Here is an 18,340-nt window from a genome sequence, read left to right on the forward strand (position 1 = left end):
TGGTTTCTTTACAATTTAGAGTGTTTTCCCATTGCCCGGTAGAACAGTGATAGTCAATGTAGGGAACACAGACCCTTCCAGTGATGAGACAGGTGGATAACCTGTGAGATGGACCACTCATTACAACAGTTTCACATGGCCTCAAAACACTTTGGATGATGGCCTCGAGGTTTTCAGTGCATTTTGAAAGTTCCTCTCTTTTTTGAGACGACATCAGTCAGAGATTCACAAGAGAAAGTTGGGAGGGGGGAGGTTGTACTTCTTTAGCACGCCCTTGAACCTTTTAATTTGTCTCTCTATGATCCCCTCCCATGGTACTGTAGATTCTCTTTTTCAGTTTTTTGGTGTCAGGCATTGGTGTGCCCAATTGAACTGGCTGAGACCATGTAGAACCTTGGTACTAGAGAAATCTTGTAAAAAAATATGACCTCAGTTGCTTCTCCTCCCAGTGAATCTGAAGGATTTCACAGACTGAGTTGGTATTGGGAGAATTCTTTAAAGCATTGGATATTGTGTGTGTGAAAATTGCAAAATATTGATTTGTACATTGACTTCTGATTTGTAACTTGGGTAATGGTCTCTCATAGGCCTCGTTAGCGCAGTAGGCAGCGCGTCAGTCTCATAATCTGAAGGTCGTGAGTTCAAATCTCACACGGGGCACTAGCTTTATTAATCTGCTGATATTGGAGATCTGAAATAAAAAGAGAAAAATGTTGGAAACACACAAAGGGTCTGGTAGCATCTGTGGAAAAAAAAAGAACTGTTCAAATTCGAGGACCTTGGGAAAGGGAGAAACAATACTTTAAAATGCAGAAGAGGTGTAGGAGGAATGGACAGGATAAAGGGAATATCTCTGATATGGTGAGACCAAATAGTTAATTGTCTTGCACATAGACTGCTTAACTAGTGCACATAAATGCAATGGAAAGACTGGCCAATCAGGATCTTGAGGTTTAACGTTTTTGCCTTTTGCTGTGAAGATCGCTGTCTTCTGAAGGATTGAAGATCACCTGCTGCTGAAAGGTCTTTTGGGATTCTAAAGGTTAATAATGACAATGTGATAGAAATGCTATGACTCAGGGTTTTGCATTTTCTTCAGAAGTTTTGTTCTGTGAAAATCAGATATGCTCTTCCCCTGGCTAGACAGAACCCACAATGTGACTCAGGAGCAGCTTCTCATCTCCTAGAAAGTGGCAGCCCAGGAGGACCCTTAATTGGTAGAAGGAAGATGGTTCTGCAATAGCTGCGGTCTGATGTCTGTTTAATCAAAGATAGTAAAAATTACAGCATCTCTGAGCCCTCTAAAATGACCACCTCTTCCCAGATGTGGGGACTGAGCAAATGAACAACTGAGGTGCTGATGAAGGGTTTTGGCCCAAAATGTCGACTGTTTATTCCTTTCCACACATGCTGCCTGAGATCCTCCAGATTTTTGTGCGTTTTTCATGAGTTCTGGTTGAAGCTTTGAGCTTGTGAGAACAATGAAAATAAATTAAGTAACTGATTTGTACATTGACTTCTGATTCATTATCTGAGTGATATCATCCCCACAGAGCCTCGTTAGCGCAGTAGGCAGCACGTCAGTCTCATAATCTGAAGGTCGTGAGTTCAATCCTCACACGGGGCACGAGTTTTATGGGAGACAATACTGTACCGACAGTTGTGCAAATCCCCTGTGACAATCTCCAAGCCTTGATGTTCGAGGGTTTCACACTTCGCTAGAAGACCACTGCACATTCAATAGAAATCAAAACCAAAACCCTGCTGAAAACTAGAAACCTGAAATAAAAGCAGAAAATACTGGAGTCAGGCAGCTCTTGTGCAGAAGAAAAGGGTGAAACCTTCAATGCAACAGTTGTGAAAATCCCCTGTGACGATCACCAAGCCTTCATGTTTGAAGGTTCGAAATCTTATCGAAAGTCCATTTCAAAAATAAAATCCCACGGCCTTTGGAAATTGCTGGAGTGACTCAGCAGATTAGGCGGCTCTTAGAACATAAGAATAGAAGAAACAGGAGCAAGAGTAGGCCATCTGGCCCGTCGAGCCTGCTCTGCCATTTAATAAGATCCGCTCATTTCCACCCACCTGCCTTTCCCCATAAACCTCAATTCCCCTACTTTGTAAAAATCTATCCAACCTTATCTTAAATATATTTACTGAGGTAGCCTCCACTGCTTCATTGGGAAGAGAATAACACAGATTCACCACTCTCTCGAAAAAGCAGTACCTCCTCATCTCTGTCTTAAATCTACCCCACCGAATCTTGAGGCTATCTCTCCTAGTTCTTGTCTCACCTATCAGTGGAAACAACTTTCCTGCCTCTATCTTATCTATCCCTTTCATAATTTTATGTTCCTATAAGATCTCCTCTCATTCTTCTGAATTTCAGTGAGTACAGTCCCAGGAGACTCAATCTCTCCTCATAGTCTAACCTCCTCATCTCTGGAATCAACCTGGTGAACCTGCTCTGCATTGCCTCCAAAGCCAGTCTCTCCTTCCTCAAGTAAGGAGACCAGAACCACATTCAGTATTCCAGGTGCGGCCTCACCAGTTTCCTGTACAGTTACAGCATAGCCTCACTATTCTTAAATCAATCCCTCTAGCAATGAAGGCCTATGTCCCATTTGCCTTCTTGATAGCCTGCTGCACCTGCAAGCCAACCTTTTGTGATTCATGTACAAGCACTCCCAAGTCCCTCTGCACAGCAGAAAGCTGCAAATTTTTCCCCATTTTAATAATCTGCTCTTTCATTTTTCCTTCCAAAGTGGATGACCTCGCATTTACCAACAATGTGAGACCCTTGCCCACTCACTTAACCTATCTCTATCTCTCTGCAGACTCTCCATATCTTCTGCACAATTTGCGTTTCCACTCAATTTAGTTTCATCAGAAAACTTAGATACACTACACTCGGTTCCCTCTTCCAGATTGTTAACGTATATTGCGAACAGTTGCAGACCCAGCACTGACCCCTGTGGCACACTGCTCACCACTGATTGCCAACCAGAGAAACACCCATGTACCCCAACTCCCTACTTTCTAACCAATACTCTATCCATGCTAAGACATCACCTCCAACTCTATGCATCCTTATCTTATGGATAAGTCTTTCATGTGGCACCTTATCGAAAGCCTTTTAGATAGCCAAGTAAATAATATCCATCTGTTCCCCTCTATCCACTATGCTCATTATATCCTCAAAGAATTCCACTAAGTTTGTCAAACAGGGCCTGCCTTTGCTGAATCCATACTGCATCTGCCTGATGGATCCATTTCTTTCCAGATGCCTCGCTGTTTCTTCTTTAATGATAGCTTCAAGCATTTTCCCAACTACAGATGTTGAATGAAATGGCCTATAGTTACTTGCCTTTTGCCTACATCCTTTTTTGAACAGTGGCATGACATTCACTGTCTTCTAATCTGCTGGGACCTGCCCAGAGTCCAGAGAATTTTGGTAAATTATTACCAAAGCCTCGACTATAACTTCTGCCATTTCTTTCAGTACCCTGGGATGCATTCCATCAGGACCAGGGGACTGATCTATCTTCAGGCCCACAAGTTTGCTCAGCACTACCTCTTTAGTGATAGCTATTGTATCGAGGTCCTCACCTCCCATCGCATCCATAACATCTCTCTTTGGCATGTTAGATGTGTCCTCCATCATGAATACCAACACAAAATAGTCATTCAAAGCCTTTGCCATTTCGTCATTGCCCAATATCAATTCCCCCTTCTCCTCCTCCAAGGAACCTACATTCACTTTAGCCACCCTTTTTCGCTTTACATAATTATAAAAACTTTTACTATCTGTTTTTATATTTTGTGCTAGTTTATTTTCATAATCTATCTTCCCTTTCTTTATTGCTTGTTTAGCGGTTCCTTGTTGCTTTTTAAAGTTTTCCCAATCTTCCAGTTTCCCACTACCTTTGGCAATTTCATACGCATGAGCTTTTAGTTTGATGCCTTCTTTTATTTCCTTAGCTACCCAAGGCTGGTTCTCCCCACCATTATTGTCCTTGCTTTTAACTGCAAAATACTGTTGTTGAGCACTATGAAAAATCTCTTTGAAAGTCTTCCACTGCTCCTCAAATGTCCTAGCATATAGCCTGTGTTCCCAGTCTACACTAGCCAAATCCTCCCTCATCTCATTGTAGTCTTCATTGTTTAGGCATAATACACTGGTTTTAGACTGAACTATTGCTCTTTCCATTTGTATGAGAAACTCAATCATACTGCGATCACTCTTTCCAAGAGGATTCTTAACTACAAGATCACTAATTTTACCTGTCTCATTGCTCAGGTCCAGATCTAAGGTAGCACATTCCCTTGTAGGTTCAGGAACATGCTGTTCAAGAAAGCCATAATGGACACATTCTATTAAGTCCTCCTCAAGACTGCCTCGACCAGTTGATTCACCCAATCTATGTACAAGTTGAAGTCCCATCACGGTTCAGGTGGAGTCCTCCTACAGTTCCCTCCTTCCCCAATATTGGTGCCAATTTCCCATGAATTCAAACCCACTTCTCCCACACCAATCCTTGAGCCATGCATTTAACTCTCTAATCTTTTTGTCCCTATGCCAATGTGGCTCAGGTAGTAATCCAGAAATTACCATCTTACTGGTTCTGCTTTCAGCTTAGTCCCTAGCTGCTCAAATTCCCTCAGCAGAACCTCTTTCCTTGATCTACCTATGTTGTTGGTATCCACATGGGCCACGACAACTGGATCTTTCCCCTCGTACTGCAAATGCCTCTGCAGGTCTGATAAGATGTCCCTAACCCGGCCACCAGGCAGGCAACACAGCCTTCGGGATGGTCTATCCTCACGGCAGAGAACTCTGTCTATTCCCCTGACTATACTATCCCCAATTACCACTACACTTCTCTTCTCTCCCCGGTCTTGAATGGCTCCCTGAACCACAGTGCCACAGTTAGGTTGCTCATCCTTCCTACAGCCCCCGACTCTCATCCACACAGGGAGCAAAAATCACAGACCTGTTGGACAAGCTCAAGGGCTGAAGCTCCTCCAGCACTGTCTCTTGGATCCCACTACCCACCTCACTCGCAGTCACACCCTCTTGTCCCCGACCACAGACTCAATTTGAGGCAGCTAATCTAATGGGTGTGACTACCTCCTGACACAGAGAGTCCAGGTAACTCTCCCCCTCCCTGATGTGCCGCAGTGTCTGAAGCTCAGATTCCAGGTCAGCAGCTTCGAGCCTGAGCTCCTCGAGCAGTCAGGTGTGGTCACCAGGAACCACAATGGGGTCCATCCGCTCCCACATCATGCAGCTACAGCACATCACCTGATCCTGCATCATCCCTTTTTTTAATTACCTGTAATCTAGTGACTTTTTTATTCAGCCACTACAAAAGCCTTACTCACTACTTATCTGTGCCTCCTCGCCAAGCCTCTTAAGCCAAAGCCTCAAGTTCCCTCTCCTGCACTGGTCCACTCACACAATGGCCACTCTGCTTTACTTTTATTTGCTCCTGCTAATGAATCGATTAGTCTGCTACTAATGTACAGAGGAAAAATGGTTACACCTTCAGGTTGGAGACCCTCCTTGAGAACTAGAAAAGGGAGAAAAGAAATTAAAGTTACAGAAAATGTGGGAAGGGATAGAGAGGACAAGTAAAATATCTCTGACAGAGAGAGAGACATAATAGTTTAATATCATGCACATTGATTGACTAACATGTGCATACAAATGTCTGACAGATGGTGGCCAATGGTTTCTTTACAATTTCCCGTTGCCTGGTAGATCAGTGATGGTCAACGTAGGGAACACAGACCCTTCCACTGATGGGACAAGTGGATAACGTGTGAGGTGGACCACTCATTACAGGACTTACACATGGTCTCTAAACCCTCTGGATGATGGCCTTCAGGTTTGCAGTGCATCCTGAATGCCCCTTCTCTTCTTCAATGGACTTGGTCCAGCGATTCACTAGGAGGGGAGGTTGCATTTGCTCCTGACGCCTTGTAGCACATCTTTTCTTTTGTCTATTTGGTGATTCCGCTCCCCTGGTTGTATCACTGTTTCAGGACTCTGGAGCCAGACATTGGAATAGCATGAGCTCAATGGAGCTGGCTGAGTAAAACTGGAATCTCAGGACTGGACGCATCCTGAGAAAGGATGGGCTATTCAGTTTGTCCTCACAAATACTAAGAATTTTGTAGACAGAATTGCTATTGGTAAGAATTCTTTAAACATTTGGTATTGTCTGTGTGTGACAGAATGAGATGAAAAGTGCAAACTGTTGATTTGTGCATTGACTTCTGATTTGTAACCTGGGTAATGGTTTCTCATAGGCCTCGTTAGCGCAGTAGGCAGCGCGTCAGTCTCATAATCTGAAGGTCGTGAGTTCGATCCTCACACGGGGCACTAGTTTTATGGGAGATAATACAAGAGCTGTGAAACACCTCTGTGACGTTTTCTACCCTATGGGTTCCAACACATCACTTCCCATGCTGTATCAATTAGACCACAAGACACAGTAGCAGAATGAGGCCACTCTGCCATTCAGCTCATTGAGTCCGCTTCACCATTCCATCGATTATTTATTATCCCTCTCCATCCTATTTCAGAGTATCCCATATCTCAGAAAGGATGTGTTGTCATCAAAGAGAGTCCAGAGGAGGTTCATGAGGATGTTTCCAGGAATGAAAGTGTTAACATATCAGGAGCATTTGGCAGCTTTGAGCCTGTACTCACTGGAGTTCAGAAGAATGCATAGGGATCTTATTGAAAGCCACTAAATGTTGAAAGGACTAGATAGGGTGGATGTGGAGAGGATGTCTCCTATGGTGAGGGTATCCAGAACTGGAGGGCGTAGCCTCAAAATTGAGGGGTGACCCTGTAGAACAGAGGTAAGGAGGAATTTTTTTAGCCAGAGAGTAGTAAATGTGTGGAATGCTCTGACACAGACCACGGTGGAGGCCAAGTCCGTGCGTGTATGTAAAGCAGAAGTTGATCGTTTTCCGATCGGCAGAGCATCAAAGGATATGGTGAGAAGGCAGGTGTATGGAGTTGAATGGGATCCAGGATCAGCCATGATGGAATGGTGGAGCAGACTCGATGGGCTGAATGGCCTAGTTCTGCTCCTATGTCTTATGGTATTATGGTCTAATTCTCCAGTCTTGTCCATGCTGGAAAAAAAATCAGTTGCTGCTGGAAATCTGAAATAAAGGGAGAAAATGCCAGAAGCTGTTAACAAATCAGGTAGTGTCTGAGTTAAGAAAAACAGGTCAGAAGCATTTCTTCAAAACCAGAAAAGAAAGAAAAGAAGTGAATTTACAGCTGCAGAAAAGGTGGGGGAGGGAAGGATAGAGCAAAGGGAAATACTGTTGATAGGGTGAGAACAAATATCAAGCAATTGATTACCTAATGTACAATCCTGTGCTTGGTGAAGGCATGATGATAGTTAATTTACATTTTGGAACCTCTTCCCTTTGCCCGGTGGGTCACTGATGGTCAATGTAGGAAACACAAACCTTTCCACTGATGGGACAGATGGATAGCTAGTGAGATGGACCACTCGTTACAACATGGCCCCTGAACACTCTGGATGATGGCCTTGAGATTTTCAGTGCATTTTGAATACTTCTCTTTTTTGAGGGGACATGGTCCAGAGATTCGTAAGAGAAAGTGGGGAGGTTGTACTTCTTTAGCACACCCTTGAACCTTTTACTTTGTCTGCCTAATAATCCCATCCCCTGGTAGATGCACTGTTTCATGACTCTGGTGTGGGCCCAATGGAACTGGCTGAGAGTCACTAGAACATCAGTGCTAGAGACAACCCGGAAAAGCATATGCACACAGCTTATGTAACATATACACGTAAATACAATGGGAAAACAGACCAATCAGTATCCTGAGGTCTAAAGTTTCTTCTTTTTCCTGTAGAGTTCATTGTCTTCTTAAGAACTGAGGATCACTTGCTACCACAAAGGTCTTTTGGGATTCTGAGGGCTAATAACAACACTGTAGTAGAAATGCTATGACTTGTGGTTTTTGCTACTCCCTACATTTTCCTTTTGAGTTTTTCTGCCATGAAAATTATGCCTGCTGTGCTTCTGGGTAGAAGGAACCCACAGTGTGATTCAGGAGCAGTTTCTCAGCTCCTGGGAAGATGCAACCCAGGAGGACCTGGGGAATGACTATCCCTTAGTGACTATCACCCGGTAGCACTCACATCTACGGTGATGAAATGCTTTGAGAGGTTGATCATGGCTAGAATGAACTTCTGCCTCAGCAAGGACCTGGAACCATAGTAATTTACCTATCGCCACAATAGGTCAATGGCACATGCAATCTCAGTAGCTCTTCATATGACCTTAGATCACCTGGACAATGCAAGTACCTATGTCAGGTTGTTGTTCATTGACTGTAGCTCAGCATTTAACGCCATCATTCCCATTGTCCTGATTGATAAGCTACAGATCCTGGGCCTCTGTACCACCCTCTGTAATTGGATCCTTGACTTCCTAACCAGAAGACCACAATCTGTGTGGATTGGTGATAGTATCTCCTCCTCACTGATGATCAACACTGGAGCACCTCAGGGGTGTGTGCTTAGCCCTCTGCTCACTCTCTCTATACCCATGACTGTATGGCTAGACATAACTCAAATACCATCTATAACTTTGCTGACAATACAACCATTGTTGGTAGAATCTCAGATGGTGATGAGAGGGTGTACAGGAGTGCCAGCTGGTGGAGTGGTGTTGCAGCAACAACCTGCACTGCTTGTCAGTAAGACAGAAGAGCTGATTGTGGACTTCAGGAAGGGTAAGACGAGGGAACACATACCAATCCTCATAGAGGGATCAGAAGTGGAGAGAGTGAGCAGCTTCAAGTCCCAGGTTGTCAGGATCTCTGAAGATCTAACCTGGTCCCAACATATCAATGTAGCTGTAAGGAAGGCAAGACAGCGGCCATATTTCATTAGGAGTTTGAACAGATTAGGTTTGTCACCTACAAACATTCAAAAACTTTTATAGATGTACTGTGGAGAGCATTCTGATAGGCTGCATCACTGTCTGGTATGGAGGGGCTACTGCACAGGACCGAAAGAAGCTACAGTAAGTTGTAAAATTAATCAACTCTACCTGGGGTACTAGCCTCTGTAGTAGCCAAGACATCTTCAAGGAGTGGTGTCTCAGAAAGGTGATGTCCATTAATAAGGACCCCATAACCCAGGGCATGGCCTCTTCTCATTGTTACTGTCAGGAAAGAGATACAGAAACCTGAAGGGACACACTCTGAAATTCAGGAACAATTCCTTCCCCTCTGTCATATGATTCCTAAATAGACATTGAGCCCATGAACACTATCTCACTTTTTAAAATATATATTATTCCTGTTTTTGCACTATTTTAAATCTATTTAATATACATATATACTTATTGTAATTAATTTACTTACTTATTGTTTTCTTTCTATATGATCATGCATTGCATTGAACTGCTGCTGCTAAGTTACCCAATGTCACAACACATGCCGGCGATGTACCTTGGAGAGCGTTCTGACAGGCTGCATCACTATCTGGTATGGAGAAGGGGGCTACTGCACTGATTCTGATTCTGAGAAGGAAGACTATTTTGTAATTACTGCAGTTTGATGTTGGTTTGTTTGAAGGCAGTTAAAATTACAGAATCTCTGAGGTTCCTTGAAATAAGCAGCTCTTCCCAGATGTGGGGATTGAGCAAGTGAATGATTGACGGGCTGATGAAGGGTTTTTCGCCAGAAATGTTGACTGTTCATTCCTCTCCATAGATGCTGCCTGGCCTGTTGAGTTCCTCCAGCATTTTGTGTGATACTCATGACTTCTAGCTGAAGCTATGAACTTGTAAGAACAATGAAAATAAGTTAAGTAACTGATTTGTACATTGACTTCTGATTCATTATCTGAGTGATATCATCCCCACAGAGCCTCGTTAGCGCAGTAGGCAGCGCGTCAGTCTCATAATCTGAAGGTTGTGAGTTCAATCCTCACACGGGGCACTAGTTTTATGGGAGACAATACTACAGTTGTGAAAATCCCCTGTGACGATCTCCAATCCAAGCCTTGATGTTCGAGGGTTTCAGATACCATTTAAAGTCCATTTCAAAAATCAAAACCAAATCCTTGTGGAAATTTGAAATCTGAGATAAAAGCAGAAAATGCTGGAGTCACTCAGCAGATCAGGCAAGTCTTGTGCAGAGGAAATTGGTTAAAACTTCAGGTTGGAGAACTTTCTTGAAGAACTGGAAGGGTGAGATAGGAAATTGATTTTAAGTTGCAGAGAAGGTGGAGAGGCATGGATAGGACAAGGAAATATCTCTGACAGAGAGAGACAAAATAGTTTAATAACATGCACATTGATTGACTAACTGTTTCAGGACTCTAGGTTGAGGCATAGGAATGAGTTGTGGACCCAATGGAACTGGCTGAGAGTAACTTGAACCTCAGTACTGGAGACTTCCTGGAAAAGAATATGATCTCATTTGCTTCTCCTCCAAGTGAATTTGGACGATTTTACAGACTGAGTTGGTATTGGCAAGAATTCTTTAAAGCATTGAATATTGCGTGTGTTGACTATTGACCGAGGAGAACCCAAGTGCAGGACACCGGCACGTCAACTGAGTTGGAGATGCTGATGTAGACGTGAACGTAGAACAGCAAACTGGAGGAATCTTGACAAGGAGACGGGATTTACAGGGACTATCTTGAAACTGGAGCTGAACCTAGAACTAACGATTCTAATTGGACAGGAGAACAGAGAATAGACCAACAAACTGGCAACCTGTGATAGTGAGGCCATCGTACTTATTTCACAGTCTCGGATGAAAACCAGGCGTACTGTAATTGTAGCAACAATTGGAAATCTAATGACTGAAATTAGGCCATAATCAGGGAGTAAGGAGCATTAAAGGGGAACAGCCAACCGGAACCATGACAGCGTCTATGACAAGAATGAAATGAAAAGTGCAAACTAATGATTTGTACATTAACTCCTGATTTGTCACTTGGGGAAAGGTGTTTTGTAGGTCTTGTTAGTGCAGTAGGCAGCCTGTCAGTCTCATAATATGAAGGTTGTGAATTCAATCCTCACATGGGCACTAATTTTATTGGAATCAATACAAGAGCTGTGATAATCCTGTGTGATGTTCTCCAGCACATGATGTTCAAGGTCTCTATCTCGTTATGTGTCTATTGCACAATCATGGAAAATTTCAAAAAATATACTACAGAACCTCGAGTGAAATATGTTGGAAATACTCAGCTGATCTGGCTGTGTCCTGGTAAATGAAACAGGTCAAGTTTCAGTTCAAAGCCCTTTCTCGAGAACTTGAAACATCAGAAAAAAGAGATTGAAATCGCAGAGAAATTGAGAGGCAGGATGGTATAGCTAGGATAGAGAAATATCACTGACAGGGTGAGATAAAATAGATTTATAACATGCACACGTCTTACTTTACACATGCACACTAATGCATTGGGAAGGCTGGCCAATCACTGCTTTATGTTTTAGACTATCAAACCATAAGACATAGGAACAAAATTAGGCCATTCAGGCCATCAAGTCTGCTCCACCATTCTATCATGGCTGTTTTATTGTCCCAACAACAGCATTCAACTGTCTTCTCCCCCGTAATCTTTGACACCCTCACTAATCAAGAACCTATCAACCTCCGCTTTAAATATACTCATTGACTTGGCCTCCACAGCTGCCTGTGGCAATGAATTCCACAGATTCACCACTCTCTTGTGAAAGAAATTCTTTGCAGAATTCTAGGGTTTCTTCCTTTAGTCACTGAAAACTTTGCCCGTACTAATTTAGGACTGGAAATGATTTGTCTGCAGGTACTTGGAAGATTTAGGGAAGCAGCATAACATGAAAAGCCATAGGAGCAGAATTAGGCCATTCAGTCCATTGAGGCTGTCCTATGTCAGGCAGCATCTGCGAAGATAATAACAGTTAAAGTCTCTGCAGATCTCTCTTGAGAACCAGAGAGAAAAGCATCTAATTTAAATTTGCAGAGATGGTGGAGGTGGGGAATATAGGACAAAGGGAAATACCTCTGATAGGGTGAGAGCAGATATCATGCACATTGATTGCCTTACATGTGCACACAAATATCTGACGAAGGCTGGCCAGTGGTCTCATGTACAATTTAGTCCTTCTCCTCTTTGCCCAGTAGATCAGTGACAAGGTCAATGTAGGGGACACAGACCCTTCCACTGATGGGACAGGTGGATAACTTGTGAGGCAGACCACTCATTACGGCCTCTAAACACTCTGGAGGATGGGCTTGAGGTTTTCAGTGCATTCTGAATACTCCTTCTCCTCTTTGAGAGGATATCAGCCAGAGGTTCACAGGAAAAAGTGAGGAGGTTGTACTTCACCAAACCCTTGAACCTTTTACTTTGTCTGTCTGATGATCCCCTCCCCCAGTAAATCCGCTGCTTTAGGACAGTGATCTGAAGCTTAGGAATGACCGTTGGTTAAAATGGAACTGGCAGAGTGTAACTGGAACCTCAGTAATAGAGACATTCCAGGAAAGGACGTGATATTATTCCACTTCTCTAGCCAGTGAACTTGGAAGATTTTGTAGTCTGTATTGGTATTGGTGAGAATTCTTCAAAGCAGTCAAAATTGCATGTGTGACAAGAATGAAATGAAAAGTGCAAACTATTGATTTGGTTCATTGACTTCTGATGTGTTACCATGGGGAATGGTATCCCATAGGCCTCGTTAGCGCAGTAGGCAGCGCGTCAGTCTCATAATCTGAAGGTCGTGAGTTCAATCCTCACACGGGGCACCAGTTTTATGGATGAACAAACAATGATTGAGACAATTTTCACTGTGTGGAGGATATCATCTCATGCTCTGTTTCGATTGCAATATCATGTTAAAGATATCTGCAGATGTTGGAAACAAGATAGAAAATGCCAGAGAAAACATTCGACAGATCAGGCTGCATCAGTGGGGAGAGAGGTGGTTAAAAGTTCAGGCAACCACAAACCTTTCTTGAGAGAGGACAAACAAGCTTCAAGTTGCTCCTTCTTCACTATCAGAGGACAGGAGCCATCTTTGGAAATAAAGAGTCACCCTTTCGGATCAGGGCTCTCTGCTGTCGGACTTGACGATTTTTTGCAACAGGTTGGTCGTTGCTCCAGATCCCGGCATCTGTCGTTTCCTGGGTCTCCAATAAAGAGGCTTGAGAAAGGCAATAAAGTTGTGGGGAGGTTGCATCTCTTCAAGGAGGCATTTAGCACACCCTTGAATCTTTGCCTTTGTCTGCCTGGTAATCCTTTCTCTTGGTAAACTGCTGTTTCAGGGGTGTGGTGTCAAACATGCAAACAACATGGCCTGTCCAATGGCATTAAACGGTCTTGAATCTTGAACATTGATTGACTAACGTGCACACAAATGTCTGATGAAGAGTGAACAAAGGCTTCTTTACAACTTGGATCTTCTTCCCTTTGCCCGGAAGATCACTGATGGTCAATGTAGGAAACACAGGCCCTTCCACTGATGGGACAAGTGGATAACGTGTGAGGTGGACCACTCATTACAGGACTTACACATGGTCTCTAAACCCTCTGGATGAAGGTCTTCAGGTTTGCAGTGCATCCTGAATTCTCATTCTCCACTTTGAAAGGGCATGGTCCAGAAATTCCCAGCAGTCTGTCAGGAGGTTGTATTTCTCAAGAAGGCTTTTGCCCACCATTGAATCATTTCCTGTGTCTCTCAGATGATCTCCTCCCATAGTAGAGCCTCTATTTCAGGTCTTTGGTGTCAGGCATAGGAATGTGCTGTGAGCCCAGTGGAACCTCAGTACTAGGGACATCCTGGAAAAGAATGTGATATCATTTGGAGCTCATCCCCAGTGAATATGGACAACTTTGTGAACAGAATTGGTATTGGTAAGAATTCTCTAAAAGGGTTCACTGTTGTGTGTGTGTGAGTGACTTGAATGAAATGAAAAGAGCAAGATGTTGATTTAAACATGGACACCTGATTTGTTACCTGGGTAAAATATGGTATCTCACAGGCCTAGTTAGCGCAGTGGGCAATACATCAGTCTCATAACCTGAAGTTCTTGTGTTTGAACCTCACATGGGGCAATCGTTTTATTGGAGACAATACAATGTCTGTGAAATTCCTCTGTGACTATCTTTAGCCTTTGTTCAAGGGATTCACCTCATGTTCTATTGTGCATTGATTGACAAATCTCATAAGACACTGCAGATGACGGAGATCTGAAATAAAAAGAGAACGTGCTGGAGACTCTCAGCAGGTCAGATAGCGCCCACCGAAATCAGAAATGGTTAATCTTCCAGGTTGGAAAACTTTCTTGAGAACTGGACAACAGAGGAAACAAATTAGCTGAAAGTTGTTAAGAATAGAGTGAAGGATGTACAGGAGAAAGGAAATATCTCAGATAGGATGAGACAAAATTGCTTCATGCGCATTGATTGGTTAATATTGGGACAGTCTGGCAATCGGGTGGTTGGCCAACCACTACTACAGCGTTGGGAGGTTTTTTCTTTTGTCTCCTTCATCAGTGAATTCCTGTCAGGCAACAACACAAAATTGTGGAGAAACTCAGCAGGTCAGGCAGGAACTGAGGATAGGAATAAAGAGTCAACATTTTGGGTTGAGATCAGCACTGATGAGGGATTTTGCCCCGATATGTCAACTGTTTATTCCACTCCATTGATGCTGAGTTTGTCCAGCATCCTGTGTGCTTTACTCTGGATTTCCAGCATCTGCTGAACCTCTTGTGGTTATAATTCCTCTCGGGAGTCCTTTGGGCTGGAAAATCATTTATTACCCCAGCAGTTTTGTGGGTTCTAAGGTGGCTGAGAAGGTCAATCTGGGAAAGAGAAACTCTGCCCCCAGTGGATGGGTTATGAGTTGTTGCCGTCCTTCCCTGTCCCTGGTTACAAATAAATCTTCAAGTGTTCAGTTTTAAATGCAAGCACAAAAAGAAATCAAAATAACAAAGTGTTGATCTGTACAATTAGATCCGATTCAATATCTGGACAACTGTAGTGTGAGGAGCCTCGTTAGCGCAGTAGGCAGCGCGTCAGTCTCATAATCTGAAGGTCGTGAGTTCAATCCTCACACGGGGCACTAGTTTTGTGGGCGACCAGACCTGAGCTGTGAAATTCTCTGCCACAATTTCCATGCCATGTAATTGAGGGTCATTTCCTGCTCTCTGTGAATTACACTATGATCATAAAAGAAATCTACAGGTATATCTATGATGCTGGAAAGCTGAGAACAAAAGAGCAAACCCTGGAAAACACTCAGCAGATCGGGCAGCCTCCCTGGAGAGAGAAACAGTTAACGGTTCAGGCCACAAACCATTCCTGAGAGAGGGCAGATGAGAAAGGAGACTAGTTTAATGTCATAATCAGTTTTAGTATCACCGGCATATGTCATGAAATTTGTTGTCTTTGCAGCAGTAGCAAAATACAGTATATAATCATAGAGAACAATCTGTGAATTACACTAAGTGTATATATTATATACTTAAATTTAACAAATTATTGAGGTAATGTTGATGGGTTTTCACTCCCAGAACAGGGGAGACTAAAGCTGGATGACATAGAGTTTGCCTGAAAGGGAAAAGAAAAATTAGATGGGCTGAAAGGCCTGTTTCCGTGCTGTTCTTCTCTAAGACTCCATTGAAAGGAATGCCAGAGGAAAACTTCTCAGGGCAATGCGTAGATGAAACAAACTCTCAGGGTAGGTGGTATTGGTAAGTACGATTAGAATATTTAAAAGAAATTCAATGTCTTAAAGAAAAATAAGCTTCAAAGTAAAACTATGACCAAAGAACCTATATGTTCAAAGTTTTCCATATACTAACTTGAGATTCATTTTCTTGCAGGCATTCACAGTAGAACAAAGAAGTACAATAGAATCATTGCAAAACTCCACACAAAACAACCAAGGTTCAAAGGACAAGCAAATGGTTAGGATACACGCAAAATGCTGGTGGAACTCAGCTGGTCCGGCAGCATCTGTGGAAAGCCGTAGAGAGTTGACATTTCAGGCTGAGACTCTCTATCAGGACTGGAAAGGAAGTGTGGGGGAGAAGCCAGAAAGAGGAGGATAGGAAAGGATTAGATATACTACATACGGGCAAAACAAATGGAAATGGGACTAGCTGAAGTGGACAACTTAGTCCGCAGGGAAGAATTGGGTCGAAGGGCCTTCTTCTGTGCCATGTTTGCAGTCAGAATAGGTATTGGTGAGAATTCTTTGAAGTGCTCGGTATTGTGTGCATCGTTATTACCCCAAGTCTGAACTGTTCCCATGACCCATGGACTTACTTTGAAGGACTCCTCATCGCATCTTCTCAATATTGATTGTTTATTTCTTATTTTGTTTTTGTATTTGCAGAGTTTGTTGTGATTTGCACATAGGCTGTTTGTCTTGTTTTGTATGGTCTTTCATTGATTCTGTTGTGTTTCTTTGTACTTACTGTGAATGCCCACAAGTAATTGAATCTCATATTTGTATATGGTGATGTATATGTAGTTTGGTAATCAATTTACTTTGAAGGTTTGATGAAAATTATAGACTTTTGAATTGTACAATGACGTCTGATTTGTTTACGAGCTGACAACAGTTCCCAGGGCCTTGTTAGCGCAGTAGGCAGTGCGTCAGTCTCATAATCTGAAGGTCGTGAGTTCAATCCTCACACGGGGCATCAGTTTTATGGATGATCAAACAATGATTGAGACAATTTTCACGCTATTGTGTTGAGGATATCATCTCCTGCTCTGCTTCGATTGCACAATCATGTTAAAGCTGTCCACATATGTTGGAAATCTGAAACAAAACAGAAAATGCCATAGAAAACACTCAACAGATCACTTTGCATCTGTTGAGAGAGAATTGCTTAGAAGTTCAGGCAGCTACAAACCTTTCTTGAGAGAGGGCAAACAAGCTTCAAGTTGCTCCTTCTTCACTATCAGAGGACAGGAGCCATCTTTGGAAATAAAGAGTCACCCTTTCGGATCAGGGCTCTCTGCTGTTGGACTTACTGATTCTTTGCAGCAGATCGGTCATTGCTCCAGATCCCAGCATCTGTTGTTTCCTGGGTCTCCAGTAAAGAGACTTGAGAAAGGCAATAAAGTTGTGGGGAGGTTGCATCTCTTCAAGGAGGCATTTAGCACACCCTTGAATCTTTGCCTTTGCCTGCCTGGTAATCCTTTCTCTTGGTAAACTGATGTTTCAGGTGTCTGGTGTCAAACATGCAAACAACATGGCCTGTCCAATGGCATTAAACGGTCTTGAATCTTGAAATAGTTTAATGTCATGCAAATTGATTGACTAACGTGCACACAAATGTCTGATGAAGAGTGAACAAAGGCTTCTTTACAACTTAGATCTTCTTCCCTTTGCCCGGAAGATCACTGATGGTCAATGTAGGGAACACAGGCCCTTCCACTGATGAGACAAGTGGATAACGTGTGAGGTGGACCACTTATTACAGGACTTACACACGGTCTCTAAACCCTCTGGATGAAGGTCTTCAGGTTTGCAGTGCATCCTGAATTCTCATTCTCCACTTTGAAAGGGCATGGTCCAGAAATTCCCAGCAGTCTGTCAGGAGGTTGTATTTCTCAAGAAGGCTTTTGCTCACCATTGAGTCATTTCCTGTGTCTCTCAGATGATCTCCTCCCATAGTAGAGCCTCTATTTCAGGTCTTTGGTGTCAGGCATAGGAATGAGCTGTGAGCCCAGTGGAACCTCAGTACTAGGGACATCCTGGAAAAGAATGTGATCTCATTTGGAGCTCATCCCCAGTGAATATGGACAACTTTGTGAACAGAATTGGTATTGGTAAGAATTCTCTAAAAGGGTTCACTGTTGTGTGTGTGTGAGTGACTTGAATGAAATGAAAAGAGCAAGATGTTGATTTAAACATGGACACCTGATTTGTTACCTGGGTACAATATGGTATCTCACAGGCCTAGTTAGCGCAGTGGGCAATACTTAAGTCTCATAACCTGAAGTTCTTGAGTTTGAACCTCACATGGGGCAATCGTTTTATTGGAGACAATACAATGTCTGTGAAATTCCTCTGTGACTATCTTTAGCCTTTGTTCAAGGGATTCACCTCATGTTCTATTGTGCATTGATTGACAAATCTCATAAGACACTGCAGATGACGGAGATCTGAAATAAAAAGAGAACGTGCTGGAGACTCTCAGCAGGTCAGATAGCGCCCACCGAAATCAGAAATGGTTAATCTTCCAGGTTGGAAAACTTTCTTGAGAACTGGACAACAGAGGAAACAAATTAGCTGAAAGTTGTTAAGAATA

General features: G+C 42.9%; 7 non-coding genes across 7 annotated transcripts; all 7 read left to right on the forward strand.

Moving 5' to 3' along the window:
* The first annotated feature begins 587 nt into the window (after positions 1-587).
* trnam-cau (transfer RNA methionine (anticodon CAU)) lies at positions 588-660 on the forward strand. Its single transcript has one exon. It is a non-coding gene; the product is annotated as a tRNA-Met (tRNA).
* Positions 661-1,554: 894 nt separating this feature from the next.
* On the forward strand, positions 1,555-1,627 carry trnam-cau (transfer RNA methionine (anticodon CAU)). Its single transcript has one exon. It is a non-coding gene; the product is annotated as a tRNA-Met (tRNA).
* A 4,688-nt stretch (positions 1,628-6,315) lies between these two features.
* Positions 6,316-6,388, forward strand: trnam-cau (transfer RNA methionine (anticodon CAU)). The gene has a single exon. It is a non-coding gene; the product is annotated as a tRNA-Met (tRNA).
* Positions 6,389-9,936: 3,548 nt separating this feature from the next.
* On the forward strand, positions 9,937-10,009 carry trnam-cau (transfer RNA methionine (anticodon CAU)). Its single transcript has one exon. It is a non-coding gene; the product is annotated as a tRNA-Met (tRNA).
* A 2,729-nt stretch (positions 10,010-12,738) lies between these two features.
* Positions 12,739-12,811, forward strand: trnam-cau (transfer RNA methionine (anticodon CAU)). The gene has a single exon. It is a non-coding gene; the product is annotated as a tRNA-Met (tRNA).
* A 2,248-nt stretch (positions 12,812-15,059) lies between these two features.
* Positions 15,060-15,132, forward strand: trnam-cau (transfer RNA methionine (anticodon CAU)). The gene has a single exon. It is a non-coding gene; the product is annotated as a tRNA-Met (tRNA).
* A 1,515-nt stretch (positions 15,133-16,647) lies between these two features.
* On the forward strand, positions 16,648-16,720 carry trnam-cau (transfer RNA methionine (anticodon CAU)). Its single transcript has one exon. It is a non-coding gene; the product is annotated as a tRNA-Met (tRNA).
* Positions 16,721-18,340: the final 1,620 nt, after the last annotated feature.

This window comes from Hypanus sabinus, chromosome 9, assembly GCF_030144855.1.
Source record: "Hypanus sabinus isolate sHypSab1 chromosome 9, sHypSab1.hap1, whole genome shotgun sequence".
Taxonomy (NCBI): Eukaryota; Metazoa; Chordata; class Chondrichthyes; order Myliobatiformes; family Dasyatidae; genus Hypanus; species Hypanus sabinus.